This window comes from Littorina saxatilis, linkage group LG17 (genome assembly GCF_037325665.1).
Source record: "Littorina saxatilis isolate snail1 linkage group LG17, US_GU_Lsax_2.0, whole genome shotgun sequence".
Classification (NCBI taxonomy): domain Eukaryota; kingdom Metazoa; phylum Mollusca; class Gastropoda; order Littorinimorpha; family Littorinidae; genus Littorina; species Littorina saxatilis.
The window spans coordinates 51980565-51999527 of NC_090261.1; the positions used below are offsets into that span (position 1 = coordinate 51980565).

The 18963-nt window shown below is 39.0% G+C and overlaps 3 long non-coding RNA genes across 5 annotated transcripts in view; 2 read left to right on the top strand and 1 right to left on the bottom strand.

Moving 5' to 3' along the window:
- LOC138953893 (uncharacterized) overlaps nucleotides 1-18963 on the bottom strand; it is a 283127-nt gene that overhangs the window by 212958 nt on the left and 51206 nt on the right. The gene's annotated exons all lie outside the window — the stretch shown is intronic.
- LOC138953742 (uncharacterized) lies at nucleotides 9582-17615 on the top strand. The gene is made up of 3 exons (XR_011451602.1): nucleotides 9582-9697; nucleotides 10044-10141; nucleotides 17560-17615. It is a non-coding gene; the product is annotated as an uncharacterized lncRNA (long non-coding RNA).
- Nucleotides 10219-14103, top strand: LOC138953861 (uncharacterized). Its single transcript, XR_011451629.1, has 3 exons — nucleotides 10219-10995; nucleotides 11790-11880; nucleotides 12890-14103. It is a non-coding gene; the product is annotated as an uncharacterized lncRNA (long non-coding RNA).

An 18963-nucleotide genomic window follows, 5' to 3' on the forward strand; every position in this document is an offset into this window, starting at 1 on the left:
CTGAACAGATATGTGTAACATTCCCAAGTTATACTCAAAGTACGTCCAGGTGGTAGGCATAACATTTTTTAAATGTCAAAGCAATCCACCATATTACTTTTTGTCATGGTACTTCTCAAAATCGACGCAAACCTCGATTTTGACCCCTCGTGCGATCAACACCTGCATCAATGACATATAATACACAAAATACGCAAGCCAGCTAAACAAAATAACCTGTTCTAGTTAGATAATTGATTTGACTGTCTCCTCGTATGTGAAAGTTTCTGACTTTGATTTTTCGTCGATTTTTAAAGTGTACCTTAAGTTTTTGTCTTGTCCATTTTGGGGGTACCCTTATTTGAGCGTCAGTCACGTGATCCACATAAAATATATATTTGATCCGAAAAGTGGGCCAGACAGTCAAATAAACTGCCTTAACTGGCAGAGAAAGTTTAAGCCAAATGACACGGGAATTAAAGCTTTCATTGGGGTGCAAAATGTGTCGCAATAATGTTTTGACTCACCTGAGTAATTAGTGAGTCTTAGTATTTATCAGTGTCCGTCCTTCCTTGAACAAAATCTTAACGTTGAAGTTAACTCGAATGATTTCGAAGCTAGACGTTTGAGACTGTGCACACTTCTAGGGTTTGATGATCTTCCGACATGACCCCACTTTGGTTGACCCTCGTCACATTTTGGGGTCACAATTGGGTCACGTTAATAAAAACTCTAAGTTGGGGTTTTCTCTGATATTTTTTAAGCAAAAGCCTCCAAATTTAACTCATTTGTAGATGTTAATAATCAGCATACACGGCCAAAATGGGGCTTGTTTTTGTCAAATTTCAAGGTTACAACATGAAAATGTTTGCTGGAGAATATCACCACAGAATATATCCCTTGAGCTACCAAGAAAATATGTTTTGACTTCATGAAGTTATGATGTCATTGTTTGATTTGAGATCATATCTGAGTGTCTTAGGAAATGTTCGTCTTGGATACCAACATTATGTGATGATGTATTTGTGTCAGAAATGAGGTCACTCAAGTGTCTGAGTACACATGTTTTGTATTGGCCAGCCCAAAATCAACTTGGTCAAGATAATTGATTACCAGGATTCTTGTAAAATAAATAAAAAAATCTTTCTTACAAAATATGCAGGGTGTTGAGTATAATGGTGGTAAAAAGGGGGTCAGGGGTGGTGCAAGTTTATATCTGTGGGCTAAGGATTACATGACTTAAATGGATTGATACAGGTTACAGTGGATCAAGTTTGGGTAAATTAGTTGGAATTGAATGTTCTCTTGAATTGAACATTACTTTATGGAGATAGAACAGAAATCTTTTGATTTATATACAGTAAAATCCCCTTTTTAAGGCCAAATATAAATCTGAGAAAATCAGGTCTTAAAATAGGGGTAAAGTTACAGAGGGATTGTTGTGTGGGAGGGGGATTAAAAAAAAAGGGGGGGCGGGGGTCTTCTATCGTGGGGTAGGGGGGGGGGGGGGGTCTTCAAAGGTAGGGAGTCTTAAAAGGGGGGTTCCGGGGCAATGAGACCTGACGAAGGATGTCGTATATAAGCATTTGCTTTTCTTGTTTTGCTAAGTTTACAATGGAAATTAAACATCAAGAGGTGTGACGGTTTCTTGCGCTTTGGAGTGAATACCAGATAAATTGATTGGTGCTAAGTTGACACAAAAAAATATGTCATCTTTATTGACAATGATTATTCCTTTAAGAGTCCTGATCTTTACAGCTTTAGACTTGTGATATGCGTAGAAAGTCTAGCAGTGATCATTTGCTTGTTTGGAAAGCCCCTTCACATGAACGATTGTCCATGTTATTCCATTTTTATTTTTCAACAGATGATGTTTCGAGACCAAATTTCCATTCGATACAGATTTGTCAGCTGGATCTCAAACGTCTGGAACCAGTTTGATGTGGCAATATTCTTGCTGTTCGTTATATCTGTATCACTGCGTTACACCTTGCCCATGTACGGCGGCGACTTCAAGTGGGCGCGAGCATCTTACAGCTTTACCCTTCTGTTGTGCTATCTCCGCTTTATGCAGACTTTCTATGCCAGCAAAAGCATGGGCCCTAAGATCATCATGATTCAGAAAATGGTAAGACGTCAGAATACACATTTAGAACCATGAATGGAAGTGGTTTTTGACCTCCTTTTCAGTAGGGCGTAAGGTTGTTCTCAATAACTATCAACCATTCAGATAATTAGTGTTGTAGATACATCTTCTAGACACGTAGGACTTTCATATATGCACATGTTACATCGTAGCTGATGGTTCATGGAATACATGTTAAGACAGATGGTAGTCATTTCAAAATCGTTGCTCAAAACTTTTCTGAGAGTAATTTTTATCATATTCTTATGCGCGGAATCATTGATTTAATGTTATAAGATCCAACAGCAAAGATATTACCTGTATATGTCATTATGCAAAAAGAGCTTTCTTTAGTGAAATGTTGAAACAATAAAGAATGGGTTCTATACTACCCGTCATAAAAAACACTAGGCAGCGTTGATTACAGAGATTTGATATGAGACCGTTTATTGTAAAACCAGTTATAAGATTGTAAAAGACATTTATTTTCCTGCCATATTACGCACATTTATTGATTTTAGATGAGGCAGTGTCTATACAGTGGAATCTACACCTCAGAAACCCTCAAAATCAAACTCACAAAGGCAATTAAGGTCTCAGATCAACTACTTACTCGTACGTACATGTCATTGGAACGAACAGTCAAATTTGTATCAAGAACAGTCAGTCAGTTTTGTTCACCTATTGTGTCTAACAATGATGCTATGGCATGCTGAAAACTGTCATTCTTCTCAGAAGCCATAAAAAAAACAGTTTTTAAAGCGGTTTTAGCGTGTAATAAGACCCAAAAAAACGGTACATTCGAGTTACATCAAAACGTATTACCCACAAACTGTTGGAGCTTCGTGCTACGACATAAAGTAAAATACACATATAACTCATTTAAGACATTGTGCTGTTATCAAAATTGCCAGAAAAAATGTTTAAAAACGTATCCTGTCAGACTAAACAGAACAACTTCAAAATTAGCAGAACTTAAGAGAAATGAAAGATTCAACTGAAACTGTAACTGTACACATGTGTATTCAACACCGGCCGCTCACAGCGGACTGGTCATAAATACTAACAACATTTCCTGGAAAATGCTCATTCAAGAGATTTCATTGACGTAGGCTGACATGTACTGTCCAAGACCTGAAAGTGTACACTTCTTATAGATTACTCTCCCGTTCGAATCCTCATATCATCCATGTCTAATTAAGAATGTACATGACATTTTACTATGTGATGCATCATGTATTGCCCTTTAATAATGCAACAACAAAAATGTTCGTGGAGTCTGCAAACTTTATACGGACAATGTTTGACTCCCCTGAGTAATCAGGAGAGTGTTACAAATGAGCAGTGTTAGGCCGGACGGCCGTCTGTAGACACAAAACTTAACATTGGGGCTATCTCGCAGAGCTTTGAAACTGTGCACACTTCTATGGTTTGATTCATATGCAGTGGAACCCTCCTTTTAAGAACTGAACAAAATCTGAAAAATCAGGTCTGAAAAAGGAGGGGGTCTTAAAATGAGGGTAAATTTACGGAGATGATAAACAAAACAACTGAGAAGACAGGGTCTTAATAAGGAAAGGGAGACTTCTATTTGGGGGAGGGAGGGGTGTGAGGTGTTCCGCTGTGATAGATTTAACGAGGGGGGGGGGGGGGGTGTCGTATAAAGCATTTGCTTTTCTTGTTAAAGTCTTTCTGTGACCTAACTGCGTTACTAGACTATAGTGTCTCAAATGACTTTATATGTGTGTGTTTTGGATATGTGTAAACACAAAGCTCCGAAAGTTTGAAAACAAAGCATTGGTGAGTGTCTTAAATGTACCATCTTTGCCTCGTTACTAAACAAGATAGATATAAAAAAAAGACTTTGGTTCCAGTAACATGCAAAACATGTTTCTTTGTAGCCGTTGTTGGTTTCTTATCAATGTTAACCCAGAAGCCTTGTCTTTGTGAATTTGAATAACCTTTCTGGTCTTATAACTGGGTTTACAATAAACGATTTCGTCACGAAGATCTGCACTTGAAAATAGTTGCCTAGTTTTTTTAATGACCGGTTGTATACATTACACTTTTTGTCATATTTTTTTTTAAATATAGTCAAGTTTTGACTAAATGTTTCAACAAAGAGCAAGAATCGAGACGAGGGTGGCGGTGTGTGTGTGTGTGTGTGTGTGTGTGTGTGTGTGTGTGTGTGTGTGTGTGTGTGTGTGTGTGTGTGTGTGTGTGTGTGTGTGTGTGTGAAACGTTTAGGAGATAACTACTGGACCGATCAAATAACCAAAGGGAAGTAAGCGCTCTAAATACATACGGCATGCGTAGTGGTGTAAGCGAGAGTTATACGGAACCAATCTCCTGGCACCTGAGAGAATAACAAGCATTGGAACGAACAAGCAACTTTCATCTAGAATGAAAGTCGCTTGTTCGTTCCGATGCTTGTTATTATCTCAGGTGCCAGGAGATTGGTTCCGTATTACTCTCGCTTAGTCCATTCCGCATGCCGTATGCATTTAGAGCGCTTACTTCAACAGTACCAAAGAATATAAATGACCTAACTTTTGTCAAAGCTTACCATCACGACTTTCGTAACATGCATACAAACCGTCAGCGGGTATGCTATCTTCACACACCCAAAAGTGCACAGACCTATAATACCTGTGTGCTGTGTAATTCACATTGTATGTGTTGGTATTGGCCCTTGTTTGTGTCGTCCATAACCACAGTGAGCTCGACAAAATGCCAAGACTTCATGTTTAGACTTAAAGCAAAATTGTGTTGCTGTATGAAACATGTAGTACATTGAATTCCCATGCATAACTTTGATAGAAAATGTGTCTGCTGGCAAGGTGTAAAACACAAGAAACAAATTGAGGACCTATTGTGGTGTTTGGTATTATTGTTTTCGTTTGTTTATGTGGAGGGGGTATGTTTCAGTTACATTTTCTAATGTCGTGTAATGTTTGTGGTAACTTTTTCGGGCTCTATTTTCTTGGCCGAAAGGTGTATACAACCTTTGTTCTCATTTTTACCGCTCGATTTCGATTTTCTTGAACACGCTGTCAAAATCAAAACAACGAATGTGATGTTATTCTGTCTTGATGAAACATACAGATGGGCGACATGTTTCTTTTCCTGGCTATCCTCGTTGTGTTTTTGCTTGGGTTTGGTGTCGCCTACCACGCCAATATGTTTCCCAACGCTCCTCTTGACTGGAACATCGTCGTCAATGTCGTCTACTTCCCGTACTTCCAGATGTACGGTGAACTCTTTCTGGAGAGTATGAGAGGTATTTATTAAAAAATATGTTTTTTGTCCAATCAATGGTATCAAAAAATAGCAGTTTATTGTTCAATGTGGGACACAAACTCACCCGTAAGTAAAATCAGATCACCTACAGACGATGAAAAGTGATATTGAATGTGTCTCGAAATGTTGAACTGGCAATGAGGCATGCTCCAAAGCTAAAAATATTTGACGTCACCTTCGGATGTATTTTTGGTAGGTTGATTTTGGGCTTCATGTTGCTGTAGCCGATGTATGCTGTTGCTGTGTGTGTGTTTTTTTTTCTTTGTGTATGTCTTTGTGTGTGTGTGTTTGTGTGTGTGTGTGTGTGTGTGTGTGTGTGTGTGTCACAACGTTGCAGAGCTGACATTTAGAGCTTAGCGAAAAGTAAGACACGCGTGGCTCAAGTACTCGGGCCGTAAGCCGCTTTACAGACAGCTTTGTGTTTACTGGTAAAAGCATTGGTCGTTGTTTTTCGTATCATAAGTTAATGTCACCGACCGTAAGCTCGCTGTACTTCTCACAGATGGTAAAAGCATATAATTTTCTTCAAAACAATAGTTAGCATCATACACATTTATTTTGCTTCCCGTTTTTCTCTTTCAGTGTCAAAAAAAGACCCACCTCCCCACTCCTTTTTTTGCTAATATACTTACTCATAGAAGAGACCCCAACACTGAGACTGCAGCTCTCTCTCTCTCTCTCTCTCTCTCTCTCTCTCTCTCTCTCTCTCTCTCTCTCTCTCTCTCTCTCTCTCTCTCTCTCTCTCTCTCTCTCTCTTATGGCCACACCGCCTTCACTAGCTCAGGCAATCACCCTTATCTGTCAACCAATGTACTTTATGAACAAAGTCAATAATTAAGTTTCGTCCGCATTCTCTGTTTGCTAGTGTAGCCGCACGCCCTTCTTATTGTAGTCTTAGTCAATTTAGTTTGGTTTCACGAAATGAATTGCTGAAGGGCAGATTTACATAAAGGCAATAAAGGGGAGGTTTATAATTAGAGAGATGAAACAATGAATCAAACAACTAAATCCCAGGTGCACATCTGAGGCTCTAAGGCAGTGTACATGCACACTATCTTGTTACTGCCTCTTGCCATCTCAGAGATATATGGAAAACACAGAGAGACAGACATCCATCTATATATATATACGACTTGTGTCTGTCTGTCTGTGCGTGTGTTTGTTCCTCATGCGCGGCCAAAGTTCTCGATGGATCTGCTTCAAATTTGGTGGGCATATTCAGGTAGACCCAAAACACAACCTGGTCGATGAGATATTTCAACACGTGCTCTCAGAGAGCAGCGCCGAACCGATTTTGGTTTTATTGTGGATCCATTTCCAGTAACTCTTCTCCAGTGTTTTCAGCGTTTACCTCCCTTCCTTCGTTACGCTATGAGAAGCAGCTTCGGATATTCCCGTTCCGTTACTATTTTTAGAAGGTCACCGCAGTGTCCAGGGCTGAGGTGCACGAAGCCAAAGTGGGTGACAACCAATGGGAGATCTGCCCAAGTCGGTCCGCTCCCTCCCGGTCGGGGTGCACGAAGCTTTTTTCACAGGGTTGCGTACCGAATGGGAGGCTCCCGTTTGGACCAGCTAGCTAGCAGCCCCACTCAAAGAAGTTGGCACCCAAAAAAATGGCGACCGCCTTTTTCGAAATGACATTTTCGGAGATTTTACAAAAACAACGCCCAAACGAAAAGGTAGAATGGTGCCTTCCGTTCGATTTCAAGTCATGCTTTTCACATTTCCAAGCAAGATAACCGCTGAGAGTGCAGAAACGCCGCTGTTCGACTTTGAAATCTCAAGTCGCAGACGACCTTCGCTTTCACAGTACACTCATAGCAGGTACTCATTTCGATCAGCTCGTTTTCGTATTTTTGGTGCATTACGATCATGTAGAATTATTGGAATCAAAGCAGGAATGACTCAGGCATGCAAATGCGTTGATTTTGTCGAAAGCTGTACAGCAGTAGGCTAGATTATTTCTGTTTAGTGTGTTTGCAAGACTGAATCTTGTCTTCAAAATCTTACCACTTCTGTGATTTTCATTTGTTTAGCTCATCGGCAGGAACATCGGCAGGCAAAATATCAATCTGTGGAATGATAACGTTAAGATAAGGGATGTTCAAACATGTATCTGCTTGCAAACACAAGCGCAAGGCCAGATCTATCTGCTTCATTGACTGCCAGATTTTCATTGAATCTTCAAACTGACTCGTTTGCAGACTCTCAAATTAGATCCAGTGTTTGTATTCTTAGATTCATGATTGACCATTCAGGCTGTTTACGATGATGACGTTTTGTTTGTTTATGCTAATGCAATCTGCAGATCAAAGGGGACTGACCACAGGCTGACCCAGTGATCAATACAACTTGTGTTTACCACTCAACATTTCCTTCCACCTATAACTCAAGGGCAAAAATAAAGGTACATGCTTGTGGATTCATTATGCAATTCATGTCTGTGAAGATCAAGATAGTTGTGAGCTTTAATGATTATGCTTATCAGCACCATCCTCACCCCATAACACTCATGTCCAACTAGCACTGTAACCAACCTTCAACCCTGCCCCCACCCCCCTATCCTTGCCCCCTCTCTGCATAATTATGTTCAATTTTTCATAATGACCTTGTTATCACTCCAGCGTCTGACCATGGAGTCTACAGGCCATAGTCTCAGATGTGATGGGATCAAGAGGATGCCACGATGATCAAGGTAACTTTGCAAATACTCAAACAGATCTAATTGCAGAAGGTGATCCACAAACATGTTTGCTTAAACATTACAAGGTTACACCCAGAACAACAGCTGGCCTTAGTTGCGTATTAACTGCAAGCAACAAAGACCCTCTCCCCCTCCCCTCTTCCACCTGCAACATATATTTTCATATCCAACTTTTCCATTGCCTCTTATGTTGTATAACTGTTGATATTTAACAGTAACAAGTTTTTGTTTCCAATCAATGGCTCTGCATTTACGTACCCTGTGCACACACACACACAGCCACACAGTCACAGCCACACACACACACACACACACACACACACACACACACACACACACACGTACTCACAAACAAACAAACAAATACTGATCATTTCTTTGGATCATGTTTATCTAGCAAAACTCCTCATGAATTTGTTCATATCAAATTTTGTCGATTCCTTCTTGGAGTTCATAGAAAAGCTATGTGGATACCTGTACTGGGGGAATTAGGAAGGTTCCCTTTAGGATTAAAAATGTTATCACAAACAATAGCATTCTGGGCGCATATTCTAGACTCCAAACAAGATTCGTATATACATCAATTATATGACTCAATGTTGCTCCATCCGACAGAAACGCCATGGCTACAATTTGTTAGACAATCTCTTTGTAACTTAGGTTTTAGTCACGTTTGGCATAACCAATCTACATTAAATGTACACAAATTAAAGTTTGCCATTGACAAAAAACAACAAGAGGAATATATAAGATACTGGACAAAAGAAAAATCAGATACATATTCCAGACTTAAGTTTTATTCTATGATCAGTAAATCTTACGAAATGCAGTCATACTTAATACAAATTAAGAATAATAAACACAGAAAGATGTTAAGCAGATTAAGGACTAGCACACATTGTCTAAAAATTGAAAGTGGAAGACATCAGAATATCCCTAAAGAAAATCGTCTTTGTATTGAATGCAATGTCATAGAAGATGAAATACATTTTCTAGATAAATGCAATAAATATGTTAAATTAAGGGATGAATTTAAAGAAGATGCTTCACATATCAATATGAAATATGCTAACAAAAATCCAAGTAACTTATTTTTAGAAGACGAAGTTCAAGTTCGTCTTGGCAAATTTGTTACGGATTGTTTTAGCATTGTATAATGCATTATTATTATTTGTTGTTTGTTGTGTCAATAACTTTACTGGTTCATGACAATAAACATTCTATTCTATTCTATTCTATTCACACACACACACACACACACACACACACACACACACACATACACACACACACACACACACACACACACACACACACAAATATATTCACAATCTCTCTCTCCCTGTTTTAAATTCAGTCATTTGAATCACTAACACTTAACTGGGGTTCAGTTACTGAATCTGTGATAGTGTTATTTGGAGTAAGATTATTGACTTTTTTGCTGCGCCTGTTCTTCTTACTGTTTTTCCTATTCACATAATTCGTTTTGTCCATTAAAATGCTGGTTTTTGTTTTAATCACTACAGTATGTGTCCATATAGTTTACGCCTGAGATGTGATGGGACCAAAAGGTTTCCAGAATGAAACAGGTAACTTTTTCTTTACCTGATCTTTGGCATGCAGAAGTTGGTTCACATTATACATTGCAGTATTGTTGTCTTCCAAATACATTAAACATTGTACCAGTCATTACATTTAAATGACAATGCTGACTAATATCAAACCTCCCCCGGTTCCCCAACTAGCCTTCTCACATCCCCCCCCACTCCCCCACCCCGTCCAACTCCCCACCCCGTCCAACCCCCCACCCCCACCCCCCCCCCCAACTCATTAGATCACGAACACCACACTAATAAAATTATATATACTGTTGCTGCTGCTAAAAGTTGTTGTGACTTGTTCTTCCTCTGTGTATATTTTTTTGTGTTTCCACAGAATGCAGTTCTTCCATGCGCCTCAACGTCTATAGATCTATGGAGTCTACAACATTGTCTGAGATGTGATTTGAGCCACAGCATGTCAGAATGATCAAGGTAACTTTTTAAACACATATAGCTAATAAAACTGAAGAATTCAAACACACAGTTTCAGTGGTTTTTTTAATGCATAAAACCAAACACTGTACAAAAGGAAGACGTGGAACTTGCGAAGAAAATGCGAAAAAGTGTTTGTGGGTTATCGTCCCTAGTCACATGCTGGCGGCGAAAACAAAATGGCGGATCGCGTAGGTACCGATCGTGTGCGAGGTGGTGGTAAATAATTGTGCTCGGCTTTTTGTTGCAAGAACGCCCGTTACAAACAGAGCTGCTTCGGGAAAACTTTCCACAAGTTCCCTACAGAAGAAAAAAGGTGGGTTGTGCAGTGATTATTTCATCAGGTTTACCTTCTTCAGAATGAGAATGCAATGGCTCGAGTCAACTCACTCAGTAGACTACAGCGTCAGCGAGTACTTACGACTGTGAGTGTGAGTCAGCAGTCAGTACAAAACAACAGTTTACACTTGATGACAAACCCGTGGGCATATTTGCCGAAACCTTTATCAAACCTTGCTTACGGGAAAACTACAGTACAAAGGTACATCACTCATCCGTTTTGCGTTCAGGCAGAGCGTTAGATTTAGACTGAAGATCTGATTTAGCTTTCTTTGTCTTTCCTTTTTGCTTAGTTTAACAATAACATTGTTGTTTTTATTGTCAAACTAGGTGCAGAATATGGATGCAATTCACAAGGCGAGAGGACTTTGAAAAGCTGCAGCCAGCTGCTGTTCAAGGTCTCAAGCTTTGTATTGATCACTTTGAGGCCAACCAGTAAAACAATCCTGCAGAGAGGATCACTTGTGTGGAATGCTGTCCCGACATTGTTTGCAGTGCCCAATCCACCACCGAAGGTTATTTATTTATTGGTTTTAGGTTTTTGCAAACCAAAGAAGCACACTATTAAATGCAGGTTGAGTAATGACAAGTTTGAGGCTGATGTAAGAATTGAAAACAACAGCATTGTTCCCATCAAATAATGCCTGTTTGCATTTAGCGCAAAAAAATGATAAGGCCAACAAAAAAAAGTTACTTATTTTGGATCGACGTCCTGATTATGATGATATGATGAACTTATTTTGCAAAAAAACAGCCCCAAATGGCAAAAAAGGTATAGGGTCGGCGTCAACAACAAAAAAGTTGTATGTTTCTGGTCACCTGACCCTACCTATGTTTTCCCGACGACCCTAGACATTTTTTTTTTTTTTTGCATTTTCAAAAATAAAAGGGGTATTCGAAAATCAATTGTTTTCCTGTTTTTCAACAAAATAGTTTAAAAGATGGTTTCAAAAAAAAAAGGTTAGAAAAAAAATCTCCACCTTTAGTCATGTTAGGTCACAAAAAAGTCTGTTTAAGGTAACATAGGCCCCCCAAAAATAGCGTCGGTAGGTCGGCTTTTTAGTTTTGTATTTTAGCCATCTGAATATTTTGATTTTATTTTTTAATGCCCCCAAAAAGTCTAGGGCCGGTGGGAAAAAAATAGGGTCGGTCCGGATACCGTAAACAGATTATTTTTTGTTTTGCCTTACCAGAAACATACACTTTTTGTGTGTGGCCTAAGACCAATGCCATGAAATTGGGAGAAATGTTTCATTGTGACTGGGCGTTGGTTGTGAGTTTGTCAGTTAAAGAGCTGTGCAATTTGCAGGTTGCTAGTGGGAGGAAGCCACCATCGCAAAGGGTAGCTACAAATGAAGCCAGCACCGACCTGTCGCCTGATACACAAATTGTTCAACCAGGTAAGAGATTTTTAACCATGAAGAACACCCTGACATCAAAAAATGTTTAAACCCATCCATTACATAGTTGATAATCGCTGTATAGGGTGACGGGCGCTGGGGCGGGGTGGTAAGACGTCGGTCTATTAACTCGGAAGGTCGAGGGTTCGAATCCCGGTCGCGGCCGCCTGGTGGGTTAAGTGTGGAGATGTTTCCGATCTCCCAGGTCAACTTATGTGCAGACCTGCTAGTGACTTATCCCCCTTCATGTGTACACGCAAGCACAAGACCAAATACGCACGAAAAAGATCCTGTAATCCATGTCAGAGTTCGGTGGGTTTTAGAAACACAAAAATACCCCGCATGCTTCCTCCGAAAGCGGCGTATGGCTGCCTAAATGGCGGGGTAAAAACGGTCATACACATAAAATTCCACTTGTGCAAATAAATGAGTGCACGTGGGAGTTTCAGCCCACGAACGCAGAAGAAGAAGAAGCTGTATAGGGCGGATGCATGGATGGATGAAATTGTACCTGTAGTTCCAACACGTAAAGATGGGAAACATATCCTGTAAGAGGCATGGTTTGACAAGAACCAATTAAGTGGCTCTATTCCCATCTCCCCCCCCCCCCCCCCCCCCCCTTTCCCCGTCGCGATATAAGCTTCGTGGTTGAAAACGACGTTAAACACCAAATAAAGAAAGAAAGAAAGAGGCATGGTGTGTGAGGAGTTTACCTGGTACTGTTGTCCTAATCAATCAATCAATCAATCAATATAAAGCTTATATAGCGCGTATTCCGTGGGTACAGTTCTAATGGCCTCACCCATTCAGTACCAAACAAGGTCAATTCCATCATTGTTCCACATCGAATCCATAGTTGCTAATACACTTCATTTCTGGCCTGCCTTCCTACGCTATTGTTTATTTTCATTTTGTGATTGAATTACACATGTTTTAATTTCTTCCAGGTTGTAACTTGTTATGGTTATGTTATTTTATGTGTGTTTTGTGTGTGTGTTTTCTTTTTTAGATGACATTCAGGCGATCCTGGAGGACATAGGATGTAAAGCATCAAAGTCGTCATCCTCCCCATCCCCTCGTGAAGCGGAACTTCGGCAGAAGGTCAACAAACTGAGGAGCAAGGTTTTCCGATTAGAAAAGAAAACGATGGAACCCCGTGTAAAACGAGCGAGTAAATTAGCCAAGCCTCCCAAGAAAGACTTTGTAATAGAACAGTTGTCTCATATATTATCAGGCGAGGCGAGCTATTTTGCCATTTATGCCTGTTACATATTTACCGGTTATCTGCTGCTGTGTCCATTCCTGGCAGAGACGGAACGCATGTTACCAAGGAGCCGAAGGAGAGTCGATGAGATGAGAGAATGTGATTAACAATTGCCAACTCTCTCCGTACAAAGAGGGTCCAAAATTGTATCAAAATATAGATCGTAGGGAATTCAAAATAAAAAAAAGAGACAAAACATGTACTTCGGCTCATAGAGCCTTCTTTAATTTTCGACTCAAAAGTCCATGCTCCGAGAGTCCTTTTTTTAATTTTGAATTGCCTACCATCTATATTTTTATACATTTTCAAAAAGATTCAACAGTCACCTTCCGTTATTCTTGAACTTGGCTATCCCAGCCTTACCTCAACATTCGATATTCCTGTGATACTTTTGACGTAAAATCAATTTTTACTGTAAAACACTTCGGCAAGAGGATTGGTCCAAGCAAACAAATAATAAACTTGTAAGATTTTTCCTGATATTTCCGATCAATTGCCTATGGTTTTATTTAGCTAAAAGATTCAAACGTCACACCTATGACCCATGGCTATTTTTAAGGGGAGAGTAGCATCCCTGGTGTGTTGTTTTTGATGTACCTTTTGGTCTGTTTACAGTAACATAGGCACACAAAAAGAGGGTCGGTAGGTCGGCTTTTCTTAATTTTTTTTTTATAACCATCTTTTTAAATTATTTTGCAAAAAAACAGGAACAAAATTGATTTTTTTTCTTTTTCTTTTTCTCCAAATGCCAAAAAAAAGGTCTAGGGTTGGCGGGGAAAAAATAATAGGGTTGGTCGGGATACCGTAAACAGACTATTTTGCTTTGTTTTGCCTAAGCAATGACTAACAAACTTTCTTTAGGGTCTGACATTGTATATACTATACAACTTTTTGGGGTATTAACTAAATACATGTATACAGTTTTTGATTCCTTTTATACTTTTTCACAAATTACCCCCCCCCCCCTTTTTTTTTTGTAGTCTGCCCTGGGGGCGGGAGGTCTCCTAATTTCGGTTTCTAGGGTCATCTTATGCTTCCCCATGAGCTGAGAACTTAATTTAAAATGGGCCACGATTTTTTTATTTGTATTTTGTAATTGTGCCTTTGTCCAGTCACATGATTTCACTTTGTACTTAAAAACTTGGCACTGTCATCATTTTATTGCTATTTATTGTTCAGTTGTTCAGTATTTATTGCTATTGGGCATCAGTTGTTCAGTTGCCCTCTTTCGAATGAGCCATGCATGCATTATGGATGTGTTTAGCGAATGGGGATACCTCAAGCAATGTAAAACAAGTCGCGTAAGGCGAAAATACAATATTTAGTCAAGTAGCTGTCGAACTCACAGAATGAAACTGAACGCAATGCAACGCAGCAAGACCGTATACTCGTGGTCCACCGCTCACGGCATAGGCAGTGAAATTGACAAGAAGAGCGGGGTAGTGGTTACGCTATGCTGCATAGCACGCTTTTCTGTACCTCTCTTCGTTTTAACTTTCTGAGCGTGTTTTTAATCCAAACATATCATATCTATATATTTTTGGAATCAGGAACCGACAAGGAATAAGATGAAAGTGTTTTTAAATTGATTTCGAAAAAAAAAAATTGATAATAATTTTTATATATTTAATTTTCAGAGCTTGTTTTTAATCCGAATATAACATATTTATATGTTTTTGGAATCAGCAAATGATGGAGAATAAGATAAACGTAAATTTGGATCGTTTTATAATTTTTTATTTTTTTTTACAATTTTCAGATTTTTAATGACCAAAGTCATTAATTAATTTTTAAGCCACCAAGCTGAAATGCAATACCGAACCCCGGGCTTCGTCGAAGAGTACTTGACCAAAATTTCAACCAATTTGGTTGAAAAATGAGGGCGTGACAGTGCCGCCTCAACTTTCACGAAAAGCCGGATATGACGTCATCAAAGACATTTATCAAAAAAATGAAAAAAACGTTCCGAGATTTCATACCCAGGAACTCTCATGTCAAATTTCATAAAGATCGGTCCAGTAGTTTAGTCTGAATCGCTCTACACACACACACACACACACACGCACGCACACACACACATACGCACATACACCACGACCCTCGTTTCGATTCCCCCTCGATGTTAAAATATTTAGTCAAAACTTGACTAAATATAAAAAAGAAACAATGTGAAGCAAACATATAGCACCAAATAAAATAACCGAATCAGAATGGAAACTTCTTCAGTGTATGTGTGTGTGTGTGTGTGTGTGTGTGTGTGTGTGTGTGTGTGTGTGTGTGTGTGTGTGTGTGTGTGTGTTTGCTGTTTTAAATACCGAAAATGTGAAAATAAAGCAAGTCACAACATGAGAAAGATCGACTGTACTAGTCATAACAAAGCAGGAGACAGTCTGGTCAGCATGCAGCAAAGGGGAATAACTCATATTTAGCCATTCTCATTTCTAAGCATGCCCAATGAGGAAGTTATCCTTCTTCCCATTGTAGTTTCTTTGATAAAACATTGCAACAGTCAGGGGCTTTCTCCCAATAAAGATTGTGAGGTTTTCTTTGCAAGTTGTTTCGCTATGCAGAGTGTGATGTTTTTGTTTGTTTGCTGTACTAAATGAAGATGCACAGATAAAAGAAAGTCTTGCATGTAGAGGAAGGAATATGCTTTTGGTTTTTGACAAGACAAATTTTACTCATTAGAGCTTAAGTATAAATTCCTTACATTTTGAACCAAAATGTCAGACATCACAGATATCTCAAATTAAAAACAAGTCGCGTAAGGCGAAAATACAATATTTAGTCAAGTAGCTGCCATTTTTCAGCAAGAGCGTATACTCGTAGCATCGTCAGTCCACCGCTCATGGCAAAGGCAGTGAAATTGACAAGAAGAGCGGGGTAGTAGTTGCGCTAAGAAGGATAGCACGCTTTTCTGTACCTCTCTTTGTTTTAACTTTCTGAGCGTGTTTTAATCCAAACATATCATATCTATATGTTTTTGGAATCAGGAACCGACAAGGAATAAGATGAAAGTGTTTTTAAATTGATTTGGACAATTTAATTTTGATAATAATTTTTATATATTTAATTTTCAGAGCTTGTTTTTAATCCGAATATAACATATTTATATGTTTTTGGAATCAGCAAATGATGGAGAATAAGATAAACGTAAATTTGGATCGTTTTATAATTTTTTATTTTTTTTTACAATTTTCAGATTTTTAATGACCAAAGTCATTAATTAATTTTTAAGCCACCAAGCTGAAATGCAATACCGAAGTCCGGGCTTCGTCGAAGATTACTTGACCAAAATTTCAACCAATTTGGTTGAAAAATGAGGGCGTGACAGTGCCGCCTCAACTTTCACGAAAAGCCGGATATGACGTCATCAAAGACATTTATCAAAAAAATGAAAAAAACGTTCGGGGATTTTATACCCAGGAACTCTCATATCAAATTTCATAAAGATCGGTCCAGTAGTTTAGTCTGAATCGCTCTACACACACACACAGACAGACACACACACACACACACACACACACACATACACCACGACCCTCGTCTCGATTCCCCCCTCTACGTTAAAATATTTAGTCAAAACTTGACTAAATATAACAAATGAGGGCATCATTCTGACTTGAACATATACCACACATTTGATAGCCTGGTTATGTTCTGTGTATAGTGAAAACATTTCGCTTAAATTTGACATGTCGACACCAGTGCCTAGTAGGAAATGAATCGCACATCCTCCAATCTCCACCAAAAGAAGTCAGACGTATGTGCCCATGTTAAAATAAAGTTTTATTTTTTCCATGTAAAAACCTAGACAAACATGACAATGTGGTGTCTGATATACTGGGTAATATGATGAGGAACGTACCTTTAAAGGCCCAGTCCTTATTGTGAAAGCAGTTCTGCTCAGCTGGAATTTGTTGAATTTGGTTTTTTTACAAGTTTTTTTGTTAATGAAGTGAATTCGCAAAAAAATTTAAAAAAATAACAATTTGTTGTGCACACAAAGCATTCAATGATTCAGGCTGTTGAATTTTGTCATGTGTCTTGGGAAAGGGGAAGTCTTATTCTACGTAAAAGCATCGCCAGGTTTGGGTTGAGTCAAATTGTTTGCATGGAAAGGACTGTGCCTTTTAAGGACGCATGGATTTTTCATCTATTCAATTGCAGGATAACAACACAACACCGAATAGTTTCTAAGCTATTATTTCTTTTCCTTTCTCGAGTCCCACGAATTTCCCAATGCTAGGGCATACTTTTGTATAGAAGCTGTTCGTGGAAATGTCATGTAAGTTTTTACACTGGCGAACATGAATTTTTTAGACTGGCTAAAATGAAAGAAGTATGCATTCTTGTGTTTTGTTTCTGCAAGCAGTATTATTTTCCTAATGTTATCTGATTTTGATCTCTTACAGTTTTTACCGCTAGGATATGTACAATGGGCTAATTAAACATATACGCCAGCCCACATTAATAGCAGAACAGGATATGAACAAGGTATGTAGCGCCAGGGACTAATATAGGTCTATGGTAGCGCTGTTTGCATCATTCGTTTAAATTCAAAAATCAGACTAATTTGCCTTCTTTGGAATTATGCATAAAATATTCACCTTTATTTTTTGCAATGCTGACTGTAATTCTGTGTGTGTGTGTGTGTGAGTGTGTGTGTGTGTGTGTGTGTGTGTGTGTGTGTGTGTGTGTGTTTACTGATATATTGTAATTTATCAATCGGCTGAAGACGACACAGTTTCCAACTCCCCAGTGAGACTTCTTGAGTCAGTTGCAAGCATGATAGCTTACTGAGGTGTCTGCAAGAAAGTAAGGGTATTTCGTATGTTATCTTCATTCTTGGTGTACATTAATTTCAGCTTCGGCATTACTACCGTCCTGAAAGATGCTATGTTGTAGGTGAAATGGTCTGACTTTGGTTGTCTTTCGAAAAAGAATCCAAATTCGGGGATGGACTCAACAGTTCAAGGTTTAAAATGGAGCGGTAGACTGACGAACCCGATTTGATTCTTAAAGATTGATATTTTTGGGGTTATTTGAAGGACGTAGTATACCATAAATAACCTTAGACAATCAGTGACTTGAGTACAGCCATTACAGGCAGGAGGAGGGCATCCCCATAGAGGATTGCGTTCCTGTCATCGGTTAATTTTGCGCAAATGTGACTCTACCATGAAGGGGTCATTTTTCCAGTCAATCGTGTTCGGCGAATATCTTCATGGTTGTTGTGCATGAATATCACTTTGTTCATCACCATTCCACGAAGTTTCCTGTTTGTAGGTTTCATGGTCCGATTTTTTAGCTTCTTTCAAAAGTGTTCCAAAGTACCCCTCCATTTAACCTGTAAACTCGCAACTTTGTTGACCTTCGTCATGCATAAGCTGTAGTTAATAAACACCAAATGATAACTAATTCGGTCAACGGATGTAGAAATAATAAAACCAAAATTGGGTTGAATTTTGTGTGTGTCACCATCTATGTTTGTATTTTTGCAGGCAGACAGGATGGGAGTTGTGATGATGCGGCGCCGGTTGACTGAAGACACACGAACCAGCATTCTTCGGAAGTGTTTGGATCACAAATCAACATTATTTCACATTCAATGGCGGCAGACATTTATGTATATATTCTCAGCTCAGACGTGTGCTTTGAATTCGGATGTTTAAGAACAAGAGACAAACTTGAATAAAGCCTTACGAAGTACATGTTTGTAACTGGAGCAAAAGTGTGTGTGTGTGTGTGTGTGTGTGTGTGTGTGTGTGTGTGCGTGTGTGTGTGTGTGTGTGTGTGTGTGTGTGTGTGAGAGTGAA